Source organism: Corvus brachyrhynchos, unplaced genomic scaffold (genome assembly GCF_000691975.1).
Source record: "Corvus brachyrhynchos isolate BGI_N302 unplaced genomic scaffold, ASM69197v1 scaffold249, whole genome shotgun sequence".
Classification (NCBI taxonomy): Eukaryota; Metazoa; Chordata; class Aves; order Passeriformes; family Corvidae; genus Corvus; species Corvus brachyrhynchos.
The window spans coordinates 3127469-3153780 of record NW_008240226.1 but is presented as its reverse complement, the minus strand read 5'-3'; the positions used below and the strand labels follow the sequence as shown (position 1 = coordinate 3153780).

General features: G+C 40.0%; 1 protein-coding gene across 3 annotated transcripts in view; it reads left to right on the top strand.

The window, feature by feature from the left end:
* BMPR1B (bone morphogenetic protein receptor type 1B) overlaps nt 1–26312 on the top strand; it is a 187482-nt gene that overhangs the window by 86257 nt on the left and 74913 nt on the right. The window contains exon 1 of one of the 3 annotated variants that reach the window (XM_008641926.2): nt 17980–18091. The exons of the other annotated variants lie outside the window; for them this stretch is intronic. The gene's annotated coding sequence lies outside the window, so the exon portion shown is untranslated. Of the gene's footprint in view, nt 1–17979; nt 18092–26312 lie in introns of those variants that run through there. 3 annotated transcript variants of the gene reach the window in all.

The following is a 26312-nucleotide window of genomic DNA, read 5'->3' as shown; positions in this document are numbered from 1 at the left end:
GCAGGTGAGTGCAACAGACTCCTGCAGCAAAAAGGAAGAAATAGGAAATGAATTGGGTGTGAAAGATAGTGAGGTTATGGCCACCTGATGTGACTGGCAGTGTTCTGTGGGCATCGAAGAATGTTCAGGGTGGAAGGGACCTTGGGAAGTCATCTGATCCTGTCTAAGAGACATCTTCAAATGGAGAATGTTGGAGAGATGTCCTGGGGTCTTGCTATGAGTTAACAGTCCATCAGCTTGAGAAAGGACTTGGCACTGCTGAGGCTGCACCTTGAATCCTCTGTCCGGTTTAAGGCCCCTCACCACAAGAAAGACATTGAGGTGCTGAGGTGTGTCCAGAGAAGGGCAACTGACCTGGTGGAGGGTCTGGAGCACAAGTCTTATGTGGAGCAGCTGAGGGAGCTGGGGGTGTTTAGCTGGGAGAAGAGGAGGCTCAGGGGAGACCCCATTGCTCTCCACAACTACCCGAAAGGAGGCTGTACCTCCTGGTGGTCGGGCTCTTCTGCCAGGTGACAAGTGATAGGACAAGCTCCGCCAGGAGAGGTGTAGATTGGATGTGAAGAAAAATGTCTTCACTGAAAGGGTGGTCAAGCACTGGAACAGGCTGCCCAGGGAAGTGGTGGAATACACATCCCTGAAAGTGTTCAAAAAATGTGTAGGTATGTTACTTAGGGATGTAGTTTAGTGGGGGCCTTGACAGTGGTGAGCTAATGGCTGGACTCGATGATCTTAGAAGTCTTTTCCAAACTTAACGATTCTAGGACTGGCTACAGAAGAGACCACCCATGTGTACAGTGTAATTCTTCCACACTAGTGTGATTTCCACTATCATTTTCTAGAAGAAGACTTTAATGAGTGAATCTTCACAGTTTTTAATGCATTTTATGTAAAAATAAGAATATCCTTGTCCTTACAGTACATTAAAAAAGTCCACACAAAAGCAGAAGAAAACAAAGTGGCTGTCATGTACTAAATTAAATTTCCAAATATGTGGCAAGTGCCCATACCCATCCCTTTTAAATAGTTATCAAAAAATACATCTTAGATTAACTCCTCCTTTTCACAAGTGTAAAACTGCCGAACTTATTTATGAAATGTTCATCTCAGCGCACAAATCTATGGTTTGTTTGTTTATTTGTTTGTCCTGCAGTAATGATGCTTGGATACCAATCAGTTTGTTCAGGTGACATTTTCCTAGATCAGCCTGCTGGAATTAGTTGGTGAACAGGGATGTTTTATCCTGCAATGTGGGAAAACAAACACTAGATTTGCTGTTTTGATCTGTAAAAGGAATAGTTCAGGAAGGGAACTCTGTACTGAGACTCAAGAGTTTAATGGTGAGATTCAATGACATCTTAGTTACCAGGAAAAGTTTATAGGTCTTGTGTGGGAAGAGCACTTGAAATGATATCCACAGATACATTTAAGGCAGATTCCATTTTTTCCTGTCTTATATCTCAGTACAATTAATTGATGAAGATTTACAGTCTGTTTCTTATGTGAAGGGACTGTTTGAAAGAAGGAAAATCATTTGGCTCATATTAGCGTTGCCTCAGCTATTCCTTCCTTTACCCACTTTGTACAGGTACATTGCTACCTCTGAAAATGGACTAAGAAACAGGCTAACCTGGGAACCTTCAGAAAACAGAAAAATGCTCTTTTTTTACCCAGAAAATGCTTCTTGGTTCTGTATGGTCTTGTTGCACTGACAGGGTTTTTTTCAACAAAATATAACAGCACAGAAAAAAAAATCTTTCTGAATTTATATACAGGCACCAAATATTTCAAATTCTTTTTCTTCCTTTTTTTTTTCTTTTAAAGAAAATGTGTCTTCCATTTATACAAGTATATGAGGTTAATGTGAACTATGGGAATTCAACGTCTTTTATGTTTTGGATTTTTTTCTTTTAAGCAGATCTATTCCTACAGTCTTCAGTGATTAGGTATGCAGATTAGAATTGTGCACTTTTTTAATGATGTCTCTGACTTCAAGACATGCAAGTTAAGAAAACGTTCAACAGTACATCTGATGCAGCTCATAATGGCACTAGAAAAGGAAGCCAGGATGTGTCCTTCTTAATTTTCCATGAAAGAAGGAAGTCCACAGGTGCAGTGTATTTTAGAAAACCCATTGTCAGCTAGATCACCAAACACTGGAAATGATAAAAAAAAAGGTATAGTTTACATAATTTGGGAAGACATGATATTAACTAAAAATATAAACCATCTATTTTTTTCTAATACAACAGGCATACCTTTGTCACTGTAGAGGCAGCAAACATACACAGGTGATAACACTTAAAAATTTGTCAAAGACAGAAAAACACCAGTGTTCTTTTGAATTTTTGATTTATGTACACTCACTAGGGTCCAGTTTCATAAAACAGATGTAGAGAGAAGTATACATGTGTGTCTCTGAAGATGGCCGGTATGGGCAGTTTCTTCTTATAGGAAATCCTCAGGAAAAAATCCTGAGTCCAGAATCATCAGGATGTGGTCAAGAGCAAAATCCCAGTTCACAGAGGCATGGGCATATCTAGGGGATTGCTGAGGTAGGAACTGTCAGACAGTTCCTGTTATTGGCAATCTGGTTCCCTCTATCCTTGTAGGAACACCAGGATTAGGCCTGCAGCTGTACAGACTTAGTCACTAATTAAGAGAACCTGATTTTACTGGAGTTATATCCTGGATTAAAGCTCAGAGTGAAGCCAGTCAAGACATTCAGAGGTACTGACTCAATTCTGGATGCCGTTAGGATCACCAAAAACTTGTCAATGGTGAGACTTGCATGTCCTTTCTTAAGGATATCTAAAACAAATAAAACCTCTCTGAATTTTCTTTTTGTGCAAAACTGAAAAATAAAAAAAGGTTTTCCCATCCCTTGCCACTGTATGCACAGATAACTGTGGTTCACATAACTTTTTAAAACATTTTAGGAACAAAATAACCCTAAAATATCTAAGTATTTAATAAGTATTAAAGGCTTCATTTATAACAGGCTCAGCAATGCTTTTCCATTTGACTGTATTGTGAGATAACGTCTGTAAGGCAGCTCCAATGTAATAAAAATTGCTGATTTCATAGGAGATTGTAAATGACAAGCTCTGCGTCAAATTTAGCTGCTCTTTGGAGATAAAAATGAAAGCGGAGAAAACTAAGAGCCAGTATAATTGAACAACTTTCTGAACTGTTGCATTTTATATATAAAATGTTAGTTTTCAAAGGTGAGGGCCAAAATAAATGTTTAGAGTTCACTCTTGGTTCTGTGGTGCGGCAGAGATTGACGTGCGTTCACAGTTGCATCATGGACACTGGAAAAACCCCGCTCACCATTGGGAGGAATGTGCTTGGCACCGAGTCAAATGCACAGCGTGGAAGCATTCACCTAATTAGTGTTTTAACAGCTGCTTAAGGTTCGTTTCAATGGGAAGAAAATTATTGAGCACAATTTTATATAATTAGTAGAGCATAAAACACGTGGTGTGTCTAATTAAATGTTTAAAACTATTGACATTACGTAGCTACTGTTGAGGTAAATGAAGTGGAAAATCGTTATGATTTTTTCGGTTGGTAAATTACTCCACAATACGCTCAAAGGCCCATTTGATAAGATGAACTCAATCCTAATGCAGAATGATGAGCACCGGGGCCTTTTCACACCCCACAGGTATGTGGAGGTCTCACCAATTTAACTGGAGGAACTGGCTGGTATTTCAGGGCTTTCAAGTCTTGCCAGCATGTGCTCCACTCTTCAGAGCACACTGTGTTAAATGCAAGTATGTCCTGCTTCTTTGGTTCACAGCTCCTTTATCCAAAGGGTTACAAACTGTGCATTGTAGAGCTGAAGTTCCTCGCTTTCTGATCCCAAAACAATAACACCATTGAGTAACGATCCAGCAAGCACTTAGAAAAGAAGAGGAGCTTGGCATTGCAAGCAAATTTGCTTATAAAACTTGTTGTATTTTCACAGGTTGCATTGTTGAAGTATTTGGACTTTGTTTCGCAGTTCTCAAGATAGATAGGGAAGTGTAATTATATATCATGTAACATCAGCTGTATGATTAATTTAAATCCAGTTGCACTACAGGTGCTTCAGTATATGCTTGGAGCACCCTGCTGTCATATGTATTTACAGGAGTATTGAACAATGTTGAAAGTAAAACCCAAACTTCTGAGACTCATTTTTTCCCCATTTGAGTCAATACCATTTTTGCCTAGCTGATACTTAACGACATGCTTTGCCAAGTAAACCACTTTTTTTTTTTTCTATTTCAAATGCAGTAGAGAAGAAATAGCACAAAAACAGGGAGTGGGGTTTAATTGCAGCTGTGCCACTCAAATCTAGCAAAGACAACAGAAAAACACTGAATTTACATTGGGCATACACCCTTTTTGTATCTACAATCTAAGTTTATCATTCTATATAATACTTATGGTAGCTGTCAATATAAACTATAAGATGAGCATATGCATAGTGTAAAGGTAAACATTCCCTAAAAGAAATTAGGGAAATATTATATATATCTATATATATCTATATATATATATATCACAGAAAAAAAAAATTAAAAGAGAGTGGTTTCCTTTTTTGCTTCCATGGCTTTGCCTCTCATTGTTCATTTGTTTTTAATGGCCTCCAGGAAGCCTTGAAGTGAGGTTAAGCTGTGATTACAAGTTTGCGTAAGAACGTGCCAGCACTGCCTGCCCCAGAAGGCAGCAGATCGCTCTTCTGAGGAGGTGAAGTCGAAGGTGTCATTCCTCAGTGTCTTTCCTCCAATGACTGGAAAAAATACAGAAGCCCCACATATGGGGTCCTTACTGATTCATCTTTATGACACAGCTGCAAGTCCACAGACTGAGGGCAGGTACAATTTTGAACCTTCTAGAAGGAGGAGGAAGTTCTGTTGAAAGTGATGCAGGATTTGTACCAGGGAAGGGCAAATGGCAGTAGTTCTTCCCTCTCCAGGGCCACCACTAGCCTGTTGTGGAAGTGCTGAGGCAGACTCCCCTTATGGACGCTGCAGTGCCTGTGGTAATGGCTCACACTGCATGGATCCAAAGCCCAAAGTTTCATTTCTGGGATACTCTGGTAGACTCTGGATTTCCCAGGGAAACAGATGGCAATTAGCTACTGCTGCTGAGCCTTCCTACTTGCATTCTTTTACTCCTGGAGGTATCCTACCCGAGAGCTTGAAAGAGAAGATTCTTATATGGGGAGGGAGAGAAGGAGTCAAGCACCTATGAGCAATACCTACTTCCTAGAAAATTAAAACTTATAACTGTTATCTGTCAGTAACTGGAATTCTACTCAGGGACTCACTGTCTTAAAACCTCTCTGGTATGCATGGGAAGCGATCTACCTTTTCCACATGTACCTCAAAACACAGTAAGAAGTCTGTCTTTTGTTTTGAGGAACCTTTTCAAACTTAAATGACTTTAACTGCTATTTAAATTCAGTGACAAAATTTTTAAAAGTGCCCCAGGGACTTCATGAGGAGCAGGAGTGGTCATACTTCACAAAACCATGGGAAAGAGGGGTCTGGAAAAACCTGTTGGGTCTTTCCAGTGTGAGGCTTTTGGAGGTCTGTAGCAGCATCAGGGCTGTTTGTGAGGCTGGGGCTTAATCTCTGAGCTGAAAGAGTTAATTTTCAAGTTCATCATGAGCTGTGTTTACTGATCCTTTCTTACTCCTTTGTGATAATTGGCACCTCAGATTCTCTGCTAATTAATTGGGCTGCAAGGGGCAGGTGGCGCCATTCTATTTTGATAATCCCTGTCAGCAATGTCTGTATAATCTCTTTGTTTAATTAAAATGAATTTGGAATAGGGGTGCATGAACTTGCAACAGTTTGGGGTTTTTTTTCCTTCTCTTCCTTTCTCTCTCCCTCCCTCCGTCTTTGTCCCCCTCTCTGCCTCCCTCCCTCCTGGCTTTGCCTTGCTTCGCTTCAGTGGGCGTTCACTGCTGGGGGGCAGTTCTGCACTTGTGGAACCACCACAGTCCGTGTGCTATTGTCACTCTCCAGTCTCTTTGGATATGTCTTACCTCATTAACACTCCCCAAGACATAAGCCATTTATTTTGAAATGTCCTTTTTTCTTTCCCTTTAAAACGAAGAACAAATCTGTAAAGAGATTTCAAAACTTCTTCCTACTTAAAGTGAAAAACAGCTCAGAAGGTGCATTGAGGATTAAAATAATTTTAGTTAAAACCAAAATATTTAACCATTGAAAGACATTACTGTAATGTTTTATCAATTCATTGCTCATTTATCTCCATGGCCCTGACAAAAATTTCAAGCAAGCAAACAAAATCCATTGCCAAAAGCATTGTTTATCTTAAGTCAGTTCAGGCAGTATGAGCAAGGGTCAACTTTTTAACACTCACTGAGGACAGATTTCAGAATGAAGAGCTGAAAGTTTAAATTTCTTCTAAGACATAGCTTGAATGTGTGTTTTATTATGATTATTGGAAGCATTTCATGCCAACTGCAAACACAGAAGTGGATTGCAAGCCTTGTCCTTGAGGAGGCTGCATGGCTTTGAAGGTCCCCTCCTTCTCCAAGTGCCTCCCTGATGTTTTGTCTAGTTTCTCTTCACATTCCACAGCAGCAGACAGAAAGTCACAGGAGCCGAACAGAACATGGGATTTGTTTTACAAACACTTTTAAGGGATAAGAAGGTGAAGGATAGATGACGAAGGTTTCTTGTGCCGTGGAGGACATTTCACATCATGTGCTCTTCTTGTCCAGTGGCCTGACAGCTCACTTCTGCTGGCTGCTGTTCAAGGGGAAAACTATATACATCCCCCCCTGCTTTTTTTTTCTGTGCCTGGAGGCATGCTGGAGCATAGCAGAAATAGGAGTCCCAATTTTTGGCCAAAATTTAACAGCTAATAGGTTCCTGAAGGAGTCTGTCAAACTGTTGAAGTAATATGAATGTACACAATTCCCTAGAATCTAAAAGGAAAAAAAAAAACCTATGTTATGTAGTAGTTTAATTATATTATCTTCCCTTCTGTGTTCGAGATGAGGTCACTCAGGAACTGATGGCACTCATGGCTCCTTTATGTTTATTTGAAAAGGGTGGCACAAAAGATCACTTCTTCAGTGGCATCTGTCTCAGCATTTCCTCAGATCCCCAACACTCTCCTGTTGCAGATATTTTTTTCCCTGCTACTGTTGACATGTTTACTTGCATTGTCTGCTGAAACCACACATCCAGCTCATTTTCCTGTGGTGTGTTTACTAGTGCCATAGATAGGTGATAGTATCCCTGTTGTATATCCACAGAACTTGGAAACTGTGCAATGCCAGCAATGTAGGATGTGTTTCATCCTTTCCTACCCATTCCTTGTCTCCCTGAGGTCCTTCCTTTCCTCTTACTGAAAAAGCTGCTGATGGTTCAGTGTGAGTAATAAACATCATACAACTCTTGAGTCATTTGTCTGGGATTCTCACACCCAGGAAATCAGCTCACATGGAGGAGATGAGATGCTGAAATTATAGTGAAGAATGTTTTAGAAAGTTCCATGTGAAAGATTTTTTCTTTTTTTAATAGATGTCAGTGAATTAGCATTTTTAATAGGAGATTGAAGGATAAGCTGGCAAACTTGTCAGCATTCCCCTGCAGTGCTCTGAATGGATGCCCAGAGCTGCCAGCATTTGTAACCTCATCATTAGCCTCCCAGTAACTGCTCTTTGTCAGCTATCCCTAGTGTCCACACTCAAAGGGTCACGTGAAACTGTTTTAATGCACTAAAGCAAGATGAAGTTTCTAATTCTCATCAAATCAGGGAGAAGTTTGAAAACTCAAAGACTGGCAGGGGGAAAAAAAAGAAATTGAGAAATTCTTCTGTTCAAATCATCAGAGTTTTTATGAGATTATCTAAATCTATGGATCCTATTAAAACAGAATGAAAACATGAAAACAGTCATAAGCTGTCTTGCTGCTGTTTGCCCCTTTGCCATATGGGTGCTCTGCAATGCCTATGTGGTAAGGGAGAGGAAATTTCCCTTGTGTTTCCTGGCATTTGATGAGCATCACACTAGATAGAACTTCTGCAACACAGCAAAAAGCAATCCCCAAACTTTTCAGGAACTGGAAATGCATCCAAAGATTTGCCTACATCACAGACATTCTTTGAATTTTCTGTTATAAAATTGTATCTTTAAGGTACAACACTGTGCAGATGTTTAAAGCAGGAAAATATCTCAATGTAAGTAGCAGGGGGAAAAAAAAAAAAAGCTGAAATCCTGGAAAGCTCAAGAGGTCCAAAGGAATCTTTCCTCTAACTTGTCATTGAGCACAACAGCTAGAGATCAGCTCAGCAGCACCTAGCCCTTACAGATGGTGTCTACTTCAAGTATGACTCCAGTGCATTTCCTTTTCCTGGTAATTAAGATGCTGTTGTGTAAAGGTGAGACTTCAAAGTTGTGTCTGGGCCCACTCTTCTGTCTTACTAGCACTTTTCCTGGAATAGTGATAGCTTCAACATTTTGCTGAGCTCTGTTTGTTTGTGAGTCCAAATGAAAACAATGGGGGAGTTGAAACAACTTCTGAGACATGTGAAGAGCTTTCTTACTTGGGGGGTTATTTGGATTTCTGTCTGCCTGGCTTTAGGTGACAGATTCCCAGGCAATTCCATGGTTTTTGTACAAATGTCTCCTGATTGTGACTATTAGGGATATGTGGTATTAATTAATAGACTCACAATTCAAATTATGTGGTGGAGTTTTAGAGAGAAGTATATAATATACACAAAATATAATAACTGATATGGCTCTGGAGGTACCTCTATTCCTCTGTTTTTGAGAGTCTCAGGTTTCAGGGTTTAGTTCAGGTCCTTTTGGTTCCAGACCTAGTTACTTCTAGATTGCCATAGGAAAGTATGAACACATCTGCTCCATATTGCTCTGTAGTCTAGAGGTAGAAACTCTTAAAATGCAGCATTTAATCTGTGGAAATCCAGCTCTGGATGTGAATCATCTCATATAGGAATTTCTGTCCAAGTTTTAGTATGGCAAGACCAGAGTATCTCCCAAAGTGATCCTTCTCCTCTGCTGAGCATCAGCAATAGCAGAATAGCAATTCAACTGCAGAGACTGTTTTGCAGTCTTTGAAAGGATTGTGTGCTTGCTAGAAACTGAATAAAACTTACTCATGCCCCAGAGGATTAAATGACTTCTGAGAACGTGGAATTCCAGATCTGAAACGTGATTCTGTTCTTGCTCAGATGCCTTGAAATGTTAAGTCCATTTCTTTGGTTTATAGGTACTTGCTGCAGAGTCCAGCTTTGCTGATGTGACAGCAAGGAGCTAATGCTGTCATATAGTCCCATTTAATTGCACTACTTATGTCTCCTGCGTAGATTTTGAATAATTATTTTTAAATTGAGGCTCATAACGTACAAAGGGATGCTGTGAATCATCCAAAACTTTTTTAGGAAGCAATTTTTCCTCTTGCAGTCTAGAATGTGGGTATTAAGGAAATTCTGTTTTCTCCTACCTCATAAATTCAGCAGTTCAGAGGAAAAAATGTATCAGCTAGATATTATATAGGAGTTTGGTAGTTGAACAAGTAAGTGGTAGGGTAAAAAAGACTGAGCAGGAAAGAGTCATACAGTTGTATAGGGAATGAAGAAGCTGCACGAAAAATTCTACAAATCACTTTAGTACAATAAAAACTCATAACTTCTCCATTTACTGACAAAGTAATTTGTCACAGATGCTGGCCCCAACTGATGGACATTAAGGAGTCAGTAAATGTGACAAGTCACATTGTACATTATTAATTTAGATTATTTCTTTTCCACTTCTCAGTCAAAAGCTGGTTATTTGGAGCTGGCAAATACAGTGGCATTGTAGGTACTGTACTGTTGACAAGAAACAATCTTCTTAAGTGGTACTGTGATGAATCCATTTGGGTAACTGTTTACAGAGACTTCTACTGTAGAAACTCCACTCTTTCTTGCAAGATTATCTCTGACCATTTGAATGTTAACATTCCCTTATTCATGGTGTCCAGTGCCAATTTCTGAGTTATATTTTCAGGCAAGGCCAATATTGCATGTTGATTTTTGCTTGGAGTTGATTCTTGATAGGTCTTAGATGTGAAAGCCCATGCCTTTTTGATTATCTGTGAAGATATTGAGTTGAATCTCTAACACTGCTAGCTATTGACTTTCATTTATTTGTTGCCTTTTTTCAGGTTTGAAGACCTTTTTTAAGGTCTCAGTGTCCTAAAGTCTTTCTGGACATTTAAACTGTTTAAGGTATTGTTAGGTGGTTTCCTTAAATTTAATATTACCTGCTTCAGTAGTACTTTTGGATAAAAAGTATATTAAAAAATCAGAGTCATGAAGGCCTTTTTCAGTCCATTTATCAAGAATTAAGATCACGACTAATAGATTAATGAATTAATCAAGATGCTCAATTATACAACATAGGAGCTTTTGAACAAGAGCTGCACATTTTGCATTTTGGAGTTGTTTGGCTCATGGAGGAACAAGTCTCCTAAACTGCCAAGGTTTTGAATCCAAATTCTCAGTGTACATAATTGTTGTTCTACAACAATTTTATTTTATTTTGTATACTTTTTTTTTTTCTGCTATAGGCAGGCTGTCACCAGGATGTAACCTGAAAATTAAATATCCTTGTTTGCGGTAAAATTTTTAAACATTATGGTGACTATGCTTTAATACTTTGAGTCCTATTTTGAAGTGCTTCTTTTTAAAAGGTAAATAATTGCCTCTAAGGAAACATGGAAATAACATCTTGATTTGGTAGCAGTTCTGAGAAACAGCACTTCTTCAGTGTGCCTGGATTTAACAAATTGAATATTTATTTATTTATTCATTCATTTAGTTAGTTATTTAAAAGCAAGATTAGTTACTTCTGGGAGCTTATTGTGTATATTAGTGTTTTTGTAGGATTATCCTCTGCAATATTTGGCCGGGATTTGAGGTCACGGGCACTCTGGCCACTGAGAGTGACCACATTTGGCCAATGAATGGCTCGTCTTTTGCACTGGCACACCACTGCAGGGCCTCTTATGTCGCTCTCTCCTAGCCAGCTCCTTCTGTTCCTTTGAGATAGCTCTCTGTTTGCCCCTAGCTTTGAGACAATATTTGCATCCTGTGCACATGCATAAAGCACCATCTCAGTCTATTATTTTAATAAGTGTCACACATCAGCCCTAAAGCATAATACTGTCACTGGTTTCATGGCCTCCTGGAGAAGGACTTGGGATATTCAAATAGCTGCATCTCATTATTTCAGTTCTCAGCCTTATGTTCTAAACTTGTCCAAACGCAGAGCTGGGAAGGAAGCAGGTAGCACCACTTCCTCTGCAATAGCCTATGTCCTAGCAGGGTTAGAGGGCTTTTCAACCCAACATGAATGATAAACACCTCATTCAGATCCTCCTTTACAAAGGTATTTGTGAGCATGGCTGAATAGCTCTGGAGAACAAGAAAGAAAGGATGGGACTAACCTGTTCATGTCATGTTACTTCAGCCACTGCAGTGGCTTGTGGTTACTGCCCCATCTATCTGGGGAAAACCCCTTGGAGAGGTTTTAAAGAGACCACGATCAGCTGTAAGGTGATATGTTAAAAGGACTACCAAAACTACCCGTAGAAACTTGAAGCACTAAAGAGGCAATAACTGGAGACAGAAAATGCAGACGGCACAGCCGCTGTATTGATTTGTTTTTCCTGGAATTACAAACTCATTCTTCAGTTAAAATTAGTGATCATCAGGGGCTGAGTCACTCCGTTCGTTATCTAGACCCTACTTTTCCCTCTCCTAAAAGAATGTGTGCTCATGGGTAGGCCAGATGTGCTGGTGGACTGTGGTCCCTTCCCTGCCACATTCTCTTCCGGCAGGCTCTCAGGGAGGTGTGCATCCATCCTCTTGCTAAAGACAGAATTTTTCCCCATCATGGCAGAGAGGAATCGAGTTGCAAGAATAACATGCCTTTTGGGTGTTTCTGCATGAAGGTGAGGCCTGTTGTGGCCAAAAAAAGTATTAGCATCTCTGGTTCAAGTTGGTCAGTGGCTGAAGCAGCTTTCTGGATCTGCACAGAAGCACCTCCTAACTGATCAGCAGAGAAAAAAAAAAAGCTGACATTGAAAAAAGCTGTCTTTCAGGATGATCAATCTGGCCAACACTTCCCCAAGCCAGGATTACACAGGAAATAAAGTTTTTATTACATGCTGTGGTATTTATGTGTGAGCCCCTGGAGTATAGGTCAGACTACAGCAAATGTTTGTGGAGATTTGGTGATCATCCCCAATGAATATGTAAACTGAGCTCAAGATCAGAAGGGTCTGCTAACTTTAGTAGGCTGCTCACCTGATGTTAAGTATCAGAAAGCAAATTAGTAATAAAATTGTTTCTGTTGGCATCCTAGGTTATATTTGCGCCGTGCAGCACTGAAAATTATTGCCTGATAGACATCATAGATAATAACACTGAGCTCCCCTACAGTGATGAAGTGCAGGCCATGGATTGATGAAGTACAATACAGACAGAAGCTTGCTGCTGGAACAGATGTGCTGGTCTTAATACATTACTGCTTATCTGCTGGTGATTACTGCCTTTCTCCTGAAGAGAGGGGGCAAGAGCACTGAGTACTCCTCATCTGCTTTGGTGTAAGCTCAGATGTCTTGCCTTAAGCTGCTGTTGAAGGCTGTTTAAACTAAGCCCAGCTGACTTGTCTGTGAAATAGATGGGGGTCTCAGGCAGTTCACTCTAGTTTTATAAGGAGTTTTGTAAGGAGTGATAACATTTCAGAAGAGAGAAATGGATGTTACAGCTTTCTGTGTGTCTTTAAAAGTAGTGAAATGCACCTTGAAGAAGTTTTCCACCAGATAAGATCAAGAAGATGGGAAGGGACATAGCTGTTACATTGTTTGTACATGGAAAACCACCATTGACTTAAACCCCATGTATCTTCCTAGCTTATAACTCTTTAAAGTAATTTCAATCAACCCCTTAGAGTTTCTAAAGCTTGGAGTTGCTTGAAAATATACTGTATTTTCAATATGCTTGCTTTTGCTAGTTGCATTTACCAAGTACACAGATCTGTATAGCATCTTCCTTTATTTGTGCCGCAGCTCCACACAGAAGTAGAAAAGCAGCATCTTGACAACTAAGAAAATAGTGGAGCTAAATAAAACCAATGATTTAAATGTATTCCCTAGATTTCAAACAGAGAGTGTTTTTTTAACACAGATCTGATTTTTGAGCTGGTAGCAGGGCATGTATTTCAAGAGATGCCAGAAATATCTGCTTATAGGAGGCTGTGTGGTACTGTGGGCAGTGTTTGTGAGAAGAAAATGTAAGCACTTTAAAGATAAAATATTATGTGATGCCTTAAAAAGCCCAGGGTGTTTAACTTGTAATGGTGTATGCTTAAGTTAATGGTGGTAAGAATACACTGCTAATTGGAGTGACAGTTCAGTGGAACTGACCATCTTTACATAAAGTTCATGTTTCCTTCAGTTCTACTGTTTGATTGCACCCAGTGATATAAAAAACAATAAACACATGACCATTTTACAAACAAGGCTGGACTATTTCTAAATAGCTCTTGAGCACACTGTTTCAGCTGTAAAAGTAGCTCAGAATTGCTTCTGCAGGTTTCTTGCTTGAAGGTTAGGGGCATTATGTTCTTGTATTGTGTAGACTGCGTGCATGAGTTGCTGCAAAGTTCATTATACTGCTAAGGCTGTCAGGGGTATTTATGGATATTCATGTGCAGTGAACCCTTGAACCTGAGCTAGTCATCTGAGCGTTGCTTGTCGTTAGAGTTGTGTTTATGCTTAACATTGGTAGCAGTATTTAATTGCTCCCTAGAAAAAATAATTGCTATTTGAACTCAGTTGTATAGTAGACAAGGGATTGCAAAAATGCCAGGCCCACAGGAAGGACTGTCCTTCTTACACAAGTATTAATTATTAGACTTCTGTTCTCAACTCCCGTTTCCAGAGTTTGGGAATGAACGTGGAACAAGTATATTATTCAAACTGTGCCATGTTCCACTCCCATTAAAATTAGTAATGGCAAAAATTGCGTGATGGAATTAATCATATTTCAAAAATATTTTCCAGGCATTTTTCATGTCAGCTGCAAATGGGAGAAAGGGCGATGATGCCATTTTGCAATGGAGAAGAGCGGAGCTCTCGCCTTATACTCATCTGAAGAGTTTCTAATTCAAAGTATTGCCATGTTATCCGTGCTAAAGTTTCAGTTCTCATAACCCAATATCAGATGGGAAAATCCTGCGTAACGCCTGGAATGCCAGCAGGGCTGTTATGGTCCTGAGGCGGGTGGTGCTCTACACGTCCTCAGAGCTGCGTTTTAGTGCTCTCCTCCCAGTGTGAAGGGAGTTTATATTTCTGTAACTCTAGTGGGGATTCCTTTGGCTTGACACAATCCTGGGAATGTCTTTCAAACCATGTACATACATAGAACAGATGGCTTTCATGGGAAGCAGGAACTACTGTTCAACATGTAAGAAATTTTTTTTTTTTCCATTTCTTGGTAGCTTTCTGACTTGAAAAAATCCTTCCACAGATACTGTGTAATGGGAACAGTATCTTGATTCTCTCCTCCATTCCTGCCTTATTTTCATTTTCCTGTCAAGCTCAAAAAAACCATTTTTCACATATTCTAAGGGTAGAGGTGGTTTTTTGAGCCTTAAATTCAATTGCTACTGAACTTTAGCATTTGCAATGAAAGCTGAATTACTGAAGCTTAGCCTTAGTGGAGAATTTAACAATACAGTTACTGTATTGTTCCTGTTCCTGTCCTCTCAGGCATCAGTGCCATCTGACCAAAACTCAGGAATGTAATAATTGACAGATATGTAGCTCCATATGGAAAATAATCTTTAGAATTTCATGCATTTTGCTTGCAATTTAATTAAATATGAACATTTTGTAGTAGCAGATAGCAGCATCAGTGAGTGATATGTTGTGACAGAATATAATATGAAGTGACCACATAAGATAATTAAAGATCATGCTGAATTTAATTTTCATGCTCTTGCACTTAGAAGCTTGTCGCCATAAATGGAGAGTTAATAAATGTTCTGCCCCCTGCAAACATTGCCTCACTAAATGGCTCTCCTTTCTTATAACCATGAGTTTGCTTTTCACATCGTGTGGCCTTATAGAACATGAACCTTTTTTGGGTACAGAGTAGCAATAAATAGACCCACTTTTGCTTTTGAGTGGGTACACTCCTCTGCACTCATCAGTCGGGCAGAGTTTCTCATAGATTTTGTTAATATTTCTCTAACTTGATAAAAAAAGTAAGAACGAGCAACCATCTAATAGAAAAGAAGAAAGCTTCAAAAATTTGGTGCGTGGGTATCTTTTTTAGTAAAAGTATTTGACCTTGAAAACATTTCCCAGTTACTACCACGACAAAGAACAGAAGCTGTAGGTTAATACTCAGCTGCCTGTACAACAATGAATTACAACCTACCATTAGAGAGGAAAAATAAGTGTAGTCTATTGTAATTCTTTAATTGAAAATGTATCATCATGGAATTGTTACTTGGATACCACTCAAATTCTTATGGAAATGTGTTTCCTTTCATTAGCAGGTCAATTTATTTGATGATATTACGGAATTGCAGGTTAATTTTCATCTACTATCCTTGTGTCATATTGATACTGTCCAGCTACATGTTTTAAATAAGCATGTGACTTCTAATGTCTTGTTTTTATTTTCCGTCTGAATATTTGCCAGTGCTGGGATTAACATATTATCTACAGCCAGGGAACTAAATTAGCACGTTTTAAGGAGGTGCATCCAGGGAATATATCAAAAATAGATCATCCAAAATGAATGAAAAACATGGTAAAACTGAATCTAGATATGAGAAACTTGCTATGTCAGACCTGAGTGAATATAACAGGAACTGAGAGCATAAAACTGTAACATTTGTCTGAATCACTTCTCTTAAAGATAGCGGGGAATTGTTGAAGAAAAGCAGCTGCTGTCATGTAAGATTTGGGAATCTCCCATCAATTTCTAGCTTTCATCAGAGTATGAGAATTACCACAGCTTGGTGATGGTTTAAGGTCATTGAGAGAGTGATGATACCAGAGTTGCCTCAGCACATGAGCTGACCATGTAGATGTTGCTGGATCATCCCAGCCAAACAAAAATTACCGGCATTACACTTCAGCCTCTGTCTTGGCTGGATGCTTTGGCGGAGGTGGATGGAGTTGCACCGGAGGCAGGAAAAAAGTCTGCAGTGTGTTAGCAGGTTTGTTCTATGGATGGAGCTGGAACCTGCAGGCCAAGGCAGTGCCCAGATGGTGCCCTGCAGCAGAGAAGGCGGGGGCGAGACTTGCACACTTTCAGTGCATGGGGATTTGCAACCAATTCTATTGTAAATAAGGTGTTGCAATTATGTAAAAAGTCTTAATCAGTGAATTCTCAGACACCAGAGGTTTCCTCAAGGGTCAGTACACAGGTTGCACTGTTAATATTTGCTCTCTTCCACACTGAGATGTAGGGAGAATTTTCAGCTAAAAAACTGTGAACTGCAGTAGCAACTCAGACTGCACACAGCCTATGCTGTGTGCTCTTAAGGGAGTAGGTTTATGCAAGAAAAAGTCTGTATAACCCTTAAAAACTGTATTTAATGCTTATTCAGAGTACTAGCAGGGCAATCATAAAAAGTGACACATTTATGGCTTAAATAAGATGAACTGTGCTTTGATCCTGCAAAGTTCTAGCATAATTCTCTGATGCTCAGCTTCATTCTTCCTGACAGCATGAGATATCCAGCATTCCCCCCTCAGTCCTTGCTCTTTCTGATGACCCTCAGCAAGGGAGCACTGGTGGCTGCTGCTTTGGGTGTGGAACGTGCCCACTAGGAGCCTGGTTTGTGATTACCAGCTAATTTTACATAGGCCACCCTAGAAGCTGTTGGAGAAATAAATCACTGCAGAGCTGTCCTGGATTTAAGCCACTGAAAGGCCTATAAAAATATTTGTTACCCAGATACCTGAGCTGGCCAGCCTTTTCTACAGACCTTAAACTGTCTTACACGTTTCGTGTTGCTCATTTTGGGTGGTTTTAGTTAGGCAGGTTGAAAAAGTATTTTTTGGCAGCTGGAGCAGGAAATGTGTATTTGCCATTTAAGTGCCTGTAAATAGGGAAAAATCCTATTAAACTGCTATTGATGAGATGGCATGCAGTAAAATGAAAACTGACCATTTTGATACAAGTAGTTGACGCTACAGAGGTTTCTCTAATGCGGCCTAAAAATTGTTCCCATCTCAATCTCTTAGAGCAGTTTAGGACATCCCGGATTTTCTTTCTCTCAGTGTCTCATTTACATCTGCTTAGCACCCAAGGCTTCTCTGGGGAGGTCCCTTTCCTTGGAAATGCCTTCAGAACACCCACAGCACAGCTTGTAAGATCTGATAGAAGGCATATCTATAAAATAGTCAGGCCTCTTTTTGTCTCGCTTTTGTTTCACACTGTCCATTCTCCCTTGGGAGGTTTGTCTCCTCTCCTTAGGAGTGGCAATGATGTCTGAGCAGCCAACCTGGTTGTAGAGCCTCTCCCTGAGAACACAACTCCTTTGCAACGAGTACTTCCTAGGCTAGCAGAGAGAGGAACGTTCTACATTGAAACAGAATAGTTTACAGGTAGAGGAGCTTGCTTGGCACATGCTAAAGATATTGGGGATTGCACTTCTAATGTGGTTTCTCAGCTGTAGAGAGAAACAGCAAAGAGCTGCTGCATCTCTGGATTTGTTCCAGCCCCTTGGTTGGGGCTGAGCTTTGGTTCCCTTGCACCCTCCTCTGTGAGGAGGGGTTTGGGTGACTTTTTTTTTTTTTTTGCACAGAGATTGCTTAAGCAGCCAATCCTTGTTCCACTTGCCCCAGTGAAGGAAATCCTGTATGAACTGGAAAGTGTTAGAAAGGATTTAATGAGATTATCATGAACTGTTACTTAAAATCTTAAACCCGCAAGAAGCTGTGCTCTGTAACTGGGGAGAGGTGAAGGAATGGGAAGGACTAAAGAAGCTGTCTACTTATTTAAAGAGGCAGAGCCAGAGGTGGGTTTTTTAATGTCTTAATATGCATTTTAGCTAAAAAAAAAAGACACAAACAAGGAAACAATATGCTCCTCCAAAAAGGAGGGATATTGTGGAAGTCTAGTGTCTTTGTGTCTTCAAATTTAGATTTATTTTTGATAATATTGTAGAAGTAAGTGATACTGAAATTACTATTTGAAAATTCATTTGCCCAGTGGACTATGCAAGCTCCTACTTGCCTTCAAGCTCATCATACCAGTCAGAAGTGCCTCAGAGAGATCATGTTGTATCCACATCACATTAGGGACTGCTTTGAGGTTTGACATGTCTTGCGTTGTAATGCATAGAATTTAGTAGCAATGGAGTGAAATTGGTTGGTCTTGGGTATTTTTTCTTTGTTTTGTTTTTGTTTTGGGGGAGTTTTTTCCTATCATGTGCTTGCAATGAATCTGTAAATACAGCTAAGACTTATTTTTGCTGCCAAGTCCTGCTTGCTGGGCTCTTGATGACATTGAAGTCACAAAATGCATTTACTTTCCATGTGTTTGGTTGGCTTCTGTGGTCTTTGTGTACCTGTAATGATAGGAAAGTTATGAATAGTGGCTGTATATTATGGAGTTAACCTCCCTGGAGACCTGGGTACCTAAAACCGGTGTGCCACTGTGGTTCCTCAGGGGGATCTGCTTGCAGTTAAACCTACAGAGCAATGTGATTGTAAACACAGGAACAAGTTTTGCTCAGAAAAAAAAGTTATTTCAACTGGAAATTGGTAATGAGTGAAGAGGTATGGGGTGAAAAATACCTTCAACAAGCATTAGAGTAGGATTTATTTTGGCAGATGCCTATCTTGAATGTGTAGGATACTTTCCAAATCCATCAGACATGCTTTTGGGGTGGGAGTGGGATAAATAAATCTATGTCTTTGTCCATTTATTCCTTGGGAGAATAGCTTGGAGGCTGAAATCCAAACTGTGCTGAAAGAAACTTCTGAAATATGAAATTATGTAGTGATAAGATACTGTATCAAGAGACTCTAGCATAACTTAATTGCTGAGAACACTTTATGGCATAGAAGTGTTGTTTATTGTTTTTATATACTCATTACTATAGTTTTTCTCAGTTATAAAAGCCCTGAAAAAATAGTGTGAAATGATTAAAATAATTTTTTGAGGGTAGTCTTCATGCACCCTTCCCCTCTGTACCAAAATATCCCACCAAGCCATCCCATCTCTGTTAGGCTTCCTCTTCTGTCCTCTTTCAGCCTCATTCTTTGGCATATTGAGAGGGAAAGGAGAAATGGAGATTTGGGAGGCACGGTGCTCCTGCCACCAGGAAGGCAGCAATAAGATACCTCCAAAAGTGGTTTTGGGTACAGTAGGCTTTGGAGGAGAGAGTGGCTTCAGGGAAAGTAAAAATAATTATCTAAATTAGCTTAAATTAGAAAGAATTGAGCAAAACTCTTAGAGATTTGCTAAATATGATACAAGTGTGGAGGTTAAAATATTTTTGGCAAGTGCACATTGTCAAATACAAAATCCTGGTATATTTCCAGAATGTTAAAATAAATCTGAGTGCAATAAGTATCCTTCTTTCCCTCTTGAATGAGTCAAAGAAATCTTCTTTCCGCAGTGAGAAAAGTGAGTAAAACATTTGACTCCAAACAACAGAGAGAGCTGATTTCTGAAAGTGACTGTCAGTGAGTGTCACATCCCTCCAAGAACACTCCATTTGCATCAGGACACCATATGAGATGAACCATCCCTGAAAGGAACAAGAAACTTAAAATTTGGGGGATGGTTAGAGAGGACTTCAATAAGAGGAGACAGAAAAAGGAAAATAAAATAATACATATAAAAAGAAGAAGCAAATTGAATTCTTCCATTTAACCTTTTACATAATAAAAGACAGGAGACATCCCAATGAAATTAAAAAGCAATGCCTTTAAAAATTAATAAAAAGCAAATACCTTTTACTGGATACAGAAATATGGACAAACTGAGCTATTGCTCTGATCTGATGTGTCAGTGCAGAGATTGCTAAGTTATGTGGCCTTTTGAGGAAGTCTTTAGCTTCTGTAGCTGGGTACAGTTCTATTTTGCCACAGTCCGGGACATCTGGACAGAAGCCAGCCCTGGCTCAGCAGTGGGGTGGGTGCAGATGCTGTGGTCATGGTAGCTGTGGTAGATACATTGCTGTGAGGTGGCTCTGTGGCTCCCACTTTGTGGGGACAACTTCCAGTTGGAGAACCATGTGCAGGTTCTCATTGCAAGATCAAGCAGAATATGACAAAACACTATAAATATTGGTTTCTGGTTTATTGGATCAAACACGTGTCCAAGGTTCTTTAATTTTATGATCTTGGTTCTTTACCCAAATACAGTCAGCCTAGCAAGGAGCTTTGGTAAAGCTAATGGTACAAAATTTCTTCCCACATTTAGATATTGATGCAGCTTGTCAGAGAAATGGATTTTTATTCATATCATTGAATAACCCATACTATAGGTAATGACATTTGAAACCAACAAATGAACATCTATGTGTGTATGTTTGTGTGTATAATTATACTGGTAAAAGAAAAATAATTTCTTTTGATCAAAATATTTCAAGTTTTAAAGGCTACTTTCTATCCAAGGGGGAAAAAAAACCCATGGACTCAATCATATTAGGCTGAGTAGGCCCTCTTAGGAGGATGATTATTTTTTTGGAACTTGTGATCCAAATGCTGTGCAGCCAAAAACTGCCTAATGAACACGTCAGTTAAAACTGAACACAGCCTTCTAGACTGGACACTAAACCTCAGCCCTTCCTTAGCATACCATATCCTGATCCCCACATGCGATGAGATGGATGGTTTGCTGTTTGTATTTGAAAGAGAATATGGTGCAACACATGATGCACAGCCACAGAAGGTCCTCACTAAGCAATGTACTCCAGAAGACAGTGTCTATGTTACTGCTGTGAATGGCTTCAATTAAAACCCAGTAAAACTGGTAGTGGATTTCTTCATGCTATCATCTTGGATATCATGCCTGAAAACCACATCCTTCTCAATATAGTTTTCCTGTGGTTTAGTCCAAAGGTCTTTTCACCTCTCTTGGCAGTGTGCTGCTCCTTTTTCTCAAGGATCAGTCACTTCTGATATATAACTAAGAAATAAATGCCCCTAAATTGGAAGAAAAAAACCTCAACCAACCAGCTCTGGAAAAGCAGCAGAACTTCCCCATGATAAGATGCATCATACTGTGAACTGATTTCCTAAACTGCAGCAACAAATCCTCCATCATCTAAAACTGAAAAGAGAAAACACACTGAACTCTCCATGGCATCCTGTCCAAGGGTTTTTTGATGAGTATTTGCATTTTTTACTTACTTACTTCCAGCCATATGAAAAAAATGCTTACTGTTAGCTTACTGTTTCTGCTGGAGTTGCCAGCTGTGGAAGAAAGTAAGTTTACATAGCCTAAATAAGTTTTGGAGTTAAAAAGCATGATCTAGCAAAGCAAATCATACTTTGTTTTGAGACTAGTTTCATATATGGGGAATACTTTTGAGAGTAGTCCACATACATGGGGAATAAAAGGTGTTTGGGAGCTAGGTATGATGGCTTATTTGGGCAGTTTGTCTGTTTCCATGAAAGTCTGCAGTCTGTAGAGTCAGTTTCATCTGTAAGGATGATACTGGATGAGAATTTAGACTTTACAAATTAAGAAAAGCCCCACTGGTAAATACATTTCGGAGAAGCACCTGCATCACCTGCTCTGTGCTCTTATTTTCTCCCAACTCTCACAATTTCAAATGAACACGCAGACAAAAGCAGAAGGTTTATAAAACCAGTTGTAGTTCTTGTGAAACTGGGAAAGGTGCAACAGAGGTGTCAGTCATTACAACAGATGAAATGTTTTAGTCATCAGTGATGGTTATAGTATATTATTTATAAAAGCATGTGTTAATTTGTGGTAACGAGTAAAATTATTTGCATGTTGTAAACAAGAGATTCATGAGTTCTTAAGGAAGTGATTTGATTTAAGGTGTGTTTTGGAAAGACTCTGTTTTTAGGAATGATTTTGAGAACCCACTTTGTTTTTGTAAATATGGGGCAACTAAGAGCCAGAAGAGTTTTGGTTGTTTGGCTTTTATTTAATGGGCCTGGCAAGCCTTTTGTTCACTTCCCCTCCTCCCGACAGACTGCACACAGTCCACCCCAATTTGTTAAAGACGAATTGTTGCCCGTGGTAACTGCAGAGAATTTGTTGAAAAGAACACTTTTAGAAGACAATGGGCCCCAAATATACTGTGGCACAGCTTTAAACTTTATTAAGTCTGTCTTGGACTACCCTCTCCTCTCCTGAGTTAAGGGAAGAAAAGTTTGGCAGCCTCCATGCTGTGAGCGTGATTGATGCCTAGAACATCTGAGGGACTTTTGTGTCCACATGCTCTCCATGAGTGCATAATGTGTGAATACTCAAATAAGGTCAGCCCTTATCAGATGTAATCTAGGCCTGAAAGCAGATCAACAGTGACAGTCATACCCCATAAGTGAGAACACAAATCATCCTTGTATGCTTTGGACAAGTTATGGGATTTTCTCCCTTGCTCCCATTTTACCCTTTCCAAATGGGGTGTGTGTATGTCAGAGGGGAGGGGAAACTTTGGCAGATCTCTGGAAAAGAAAAAAAAGACAAAACCCAGAGGAATACGTGCCTGGAATACTAGATAGTCCCCTCAGCTGGGCCACAGGGGCAAGGGGGCTGTGCAAGGCAGGGGCTGGCCCTGCACAGGTCTGGGGGATGCAGCTGCTCTCAGGCTGCTGGGGGAGCATCCCCACTGGTAGAGCAGGGCAAGAGAGAAGAAATTTGGGCAAAAGAGGTTCAATTCACATCTCCAGTGCCTTTTAAGAGTCTTTTCAGGGATTTCTAAGCATGTCACAGCTTTTGTTGTCTGCCTGTCCCTGGGTTTGAATGCCTCAATTTTTCAAAGTGGAGCGAAAGCATCTTTTTATTCTTTTTGAGTTTGTGCTCCATGGAGGAGAATGCTGTATTTCACCACAAAGTGAAAGAAAATATTAGAGAATAATGCCTTAAAGAATTCATTTCTGCCAGCTTTCCTGGAGAAAGCAGATGTAAGCAGGTTTTATCTGAAGGAAGAGCCTTCCATTTGTGACTATTACTTACTGTAGTTTAAGTACTGGATTGTTTTTTATCTAGGAAAACAAAGACAGCAGCAGTGAAATGTTGCTAATTTAGACTTTCTTGATTTGTGCTTCTGCTTAGAAAAGGATTTTAATGGGCAAAGAGCTTTTACAGAGCACAAAATATATAGGGAAATAGCATAATTAGCAGGAAGAAAGAAAAGATACTGTTACATCATTGACAACATTAACAACTATGGAAACGATGTCATCCTCTAAGATGTGAAATATTTTTTCCCCACACTTATGATAACTTGAAAATTTTCTTTTTGTTTTAGGAAATATAATGTCCCTATCAGGACAATAATTCACAATACTTTTGCTTGCTTCTGCACTCTTTATATGGAAGTGTATAACACTGGTGTATTCCCAAGGACTGACTGGAAGATCCACGAACACTGAGAGCCTGCCTACAACCCTTGTAATTACAACGTATTTTTGCTTGCTTCACTTATTTGTTTTGCTTTGTGCTTTAGTAACAACAGGAGTGTCCAGCTGCTCCTTGAAAAGGCACAATAAAAAAGATTCCTTGGTTGCAGCTCACACCTTGAACTCTGAACAGAAACATGAGCAGGACAACCTCTCTCTTCCCTTTGCTGTGCTGTCACCTCTTTGCTCTGCTGAATGGGACAGTGTTTCTTGCGGTAAGGTGTGAAACTCTGGAATACAAGACAGGAGATGAAACCTCTTCTGTAATCAAATTCATGACAATGTGTCCTGAGCTACCATACTACATGTTTCCCCACCACCTCGTTTTTCTTCAAAAAGTGATCAAGGTGTGTGTTAAAGTAATTCATGCTTTCTTTCTGGCCACTGTCCCGAAGAAGAATATCCCCTGATGCCCATATACCCTGTATGGATGTGCAAAGAACCACCTAATTTACACAGAGTCTGAGTCTAAAAGTGTCCTCCTGCCACCCCCACCCTAACAAACACCTGTTGGGCACTGATTTTAAACACTTGCTTGCTTCAGTCTGCACAAGAAGCTCCTTTCCTTGATGTATTGATTCTGCTGGCATCCTAAAAGCATCTCAGATGGATTCCCCATATTTTCAAAGGCAATCTTTCAGACTCAGACATTTGCTGCTCTGAATTCGTCTAGTCCTTTAAGGTCACACAGCTGAGGCTTGTGGTGTCCATCCCAAGGGTCCAAAACAGTGATAATCTTCTGTCTTGCATTCAAAAAGGTCATAGGAATGCCATCCTGTGTTTGACATAGGAAGAATGGTCTGCTCTGTAGTATACAATGTGTGATATGTGGCAATTTGGGATTTTTAATTTTACTAACAAATATTTTAAATGGTGTCAGCAGATGACAAAGCATTACTTTAAGAGAGGGTTTTTTAATAAGAATTTGGGAAGGAAATGTCTATCATGCTTTTAGAAGACCACATGCAGGTTAAATAGGAGTTCTAAAACAAAGGTAATTTTTCCCATGAAAACTGATCTGCGTGGAGCAAATCTGCAATTAGAAGTCATATTAGAAAATAAATAGTTTAGATGCTACTGTGTTACTTTCTTGCTATATATTGCAATGAAAACATGTGAGAAAGACTGAAAAATTATATTGACATAATGATTATATTCACATAAATTATGCATTCCATTAATGTGCATGAAAATGGATGTCTGTGTTGCAGTTGCACTGAAAGTTGGTGTAGTAATCAAACAGGTAATAAGAGTTTTAAACAAAACGATGAGGAAAAAATTAATTCCATTCATCACTAGAAAGACAAGAGTAATGCTCATCACATTTATGATACCTGGTCAAGGTCTGGTTTATGAATGCTGTGGCCAAATTGCTCTCAGTGACATAAATATGAATTCTATTCTGTTACTACTAATTGTTGTTTGGCAGCTGCTAGGCAGCCACTTCAAAGATTTCCATTCTGCTAGGCATCATCAGAGATGTGGATCTTCCCCAGAAAGTTTCAGGAGGATAACATGTTTGAAGCCAAATACCATTTGAAGCGTAGTAGTGGAATTTACCCACTGAGATACCAGGCTTCTGTAAGCTACAGCAGTCCAGTATCAGTGCCAAACTGAGCAAACATTGTCACAAGTGACCTGATGAATCACAAACCCTACTTTTCCCATTCTTATAGACAAAAATAATAGTGGTCATTAATTAATACTATATACTGATTAGGAGTTTAATTGAAAATACCTAGCTTACCCCTGCTCATTTTTTTGGGGGGGGTGGGGGGGGGGTTGCTTAGTGGTAGTTGGGAGCCTCTTTTTATTATGGTACATCAGTTTGAAAATTTTCCCATTATATTGCTGCATTTTGAAGTGTTTTAAGGATCTCACCTGTGTTTTGCTCAAGAACATGGACCACATACTTCTGCTGCTTGATGGCGTAAGACTCGCTTAAAACGTGTTCCTGTTATAAGGGGCGGATGTGTAGATTGTTCAAAAGCTGTGTGGATGTGGCGCTAGGGGATGTGGTTTAGTGGTGAACATGATGGTGCTAGGTTAACTGTTGGACTTGCTGATCTTAGAGGTCTCTTCAGAATTTATCTGATTCAATGATTCTGTGGGTTTGCATCCATTGATGACCTGCTGACGTAGAGGTCTATAAAACCTAGCCATAGATGAGGTGGCTTTGCTTTAGTGCGCGCAGCGGAGGAGTGACACAACTGCTGTGCATGTGTGCCCGTGAGGGGCGAGGTTAAATCCGTATGTGTGGCTGATTCACTAACAGGCTTATAGGAAAATCCTGCACTTCGCAAATATTCGAGCAGCTCATTTAGTCCTTGAATAATGACACCAGCTCAGAAGGTGTTCGTAGCAGTTGTGCGGTGACAAGCTGCAGGGAGGGTGCCCGTTCTGAAACCGCGCCGGGCAGGAGCGGCGGTGTCGGTTCCTCCTCGTTCCCGGCTGCCATCGGCTGCTGGCGAGGGCTTTCTGCGCGGGGCAGGGTCGCGGTCCGGAGCGCGTCTTCCCGGGCCGAGGAGGCGTTTGATGTGCGAAAGCCCGAAGGCGTTTGGCGGGATGGCTCCGGCTTCCTTGCGGGGCTGTGCCTGTGCCGGGGCCGGGCGAGCCCGGGCCACC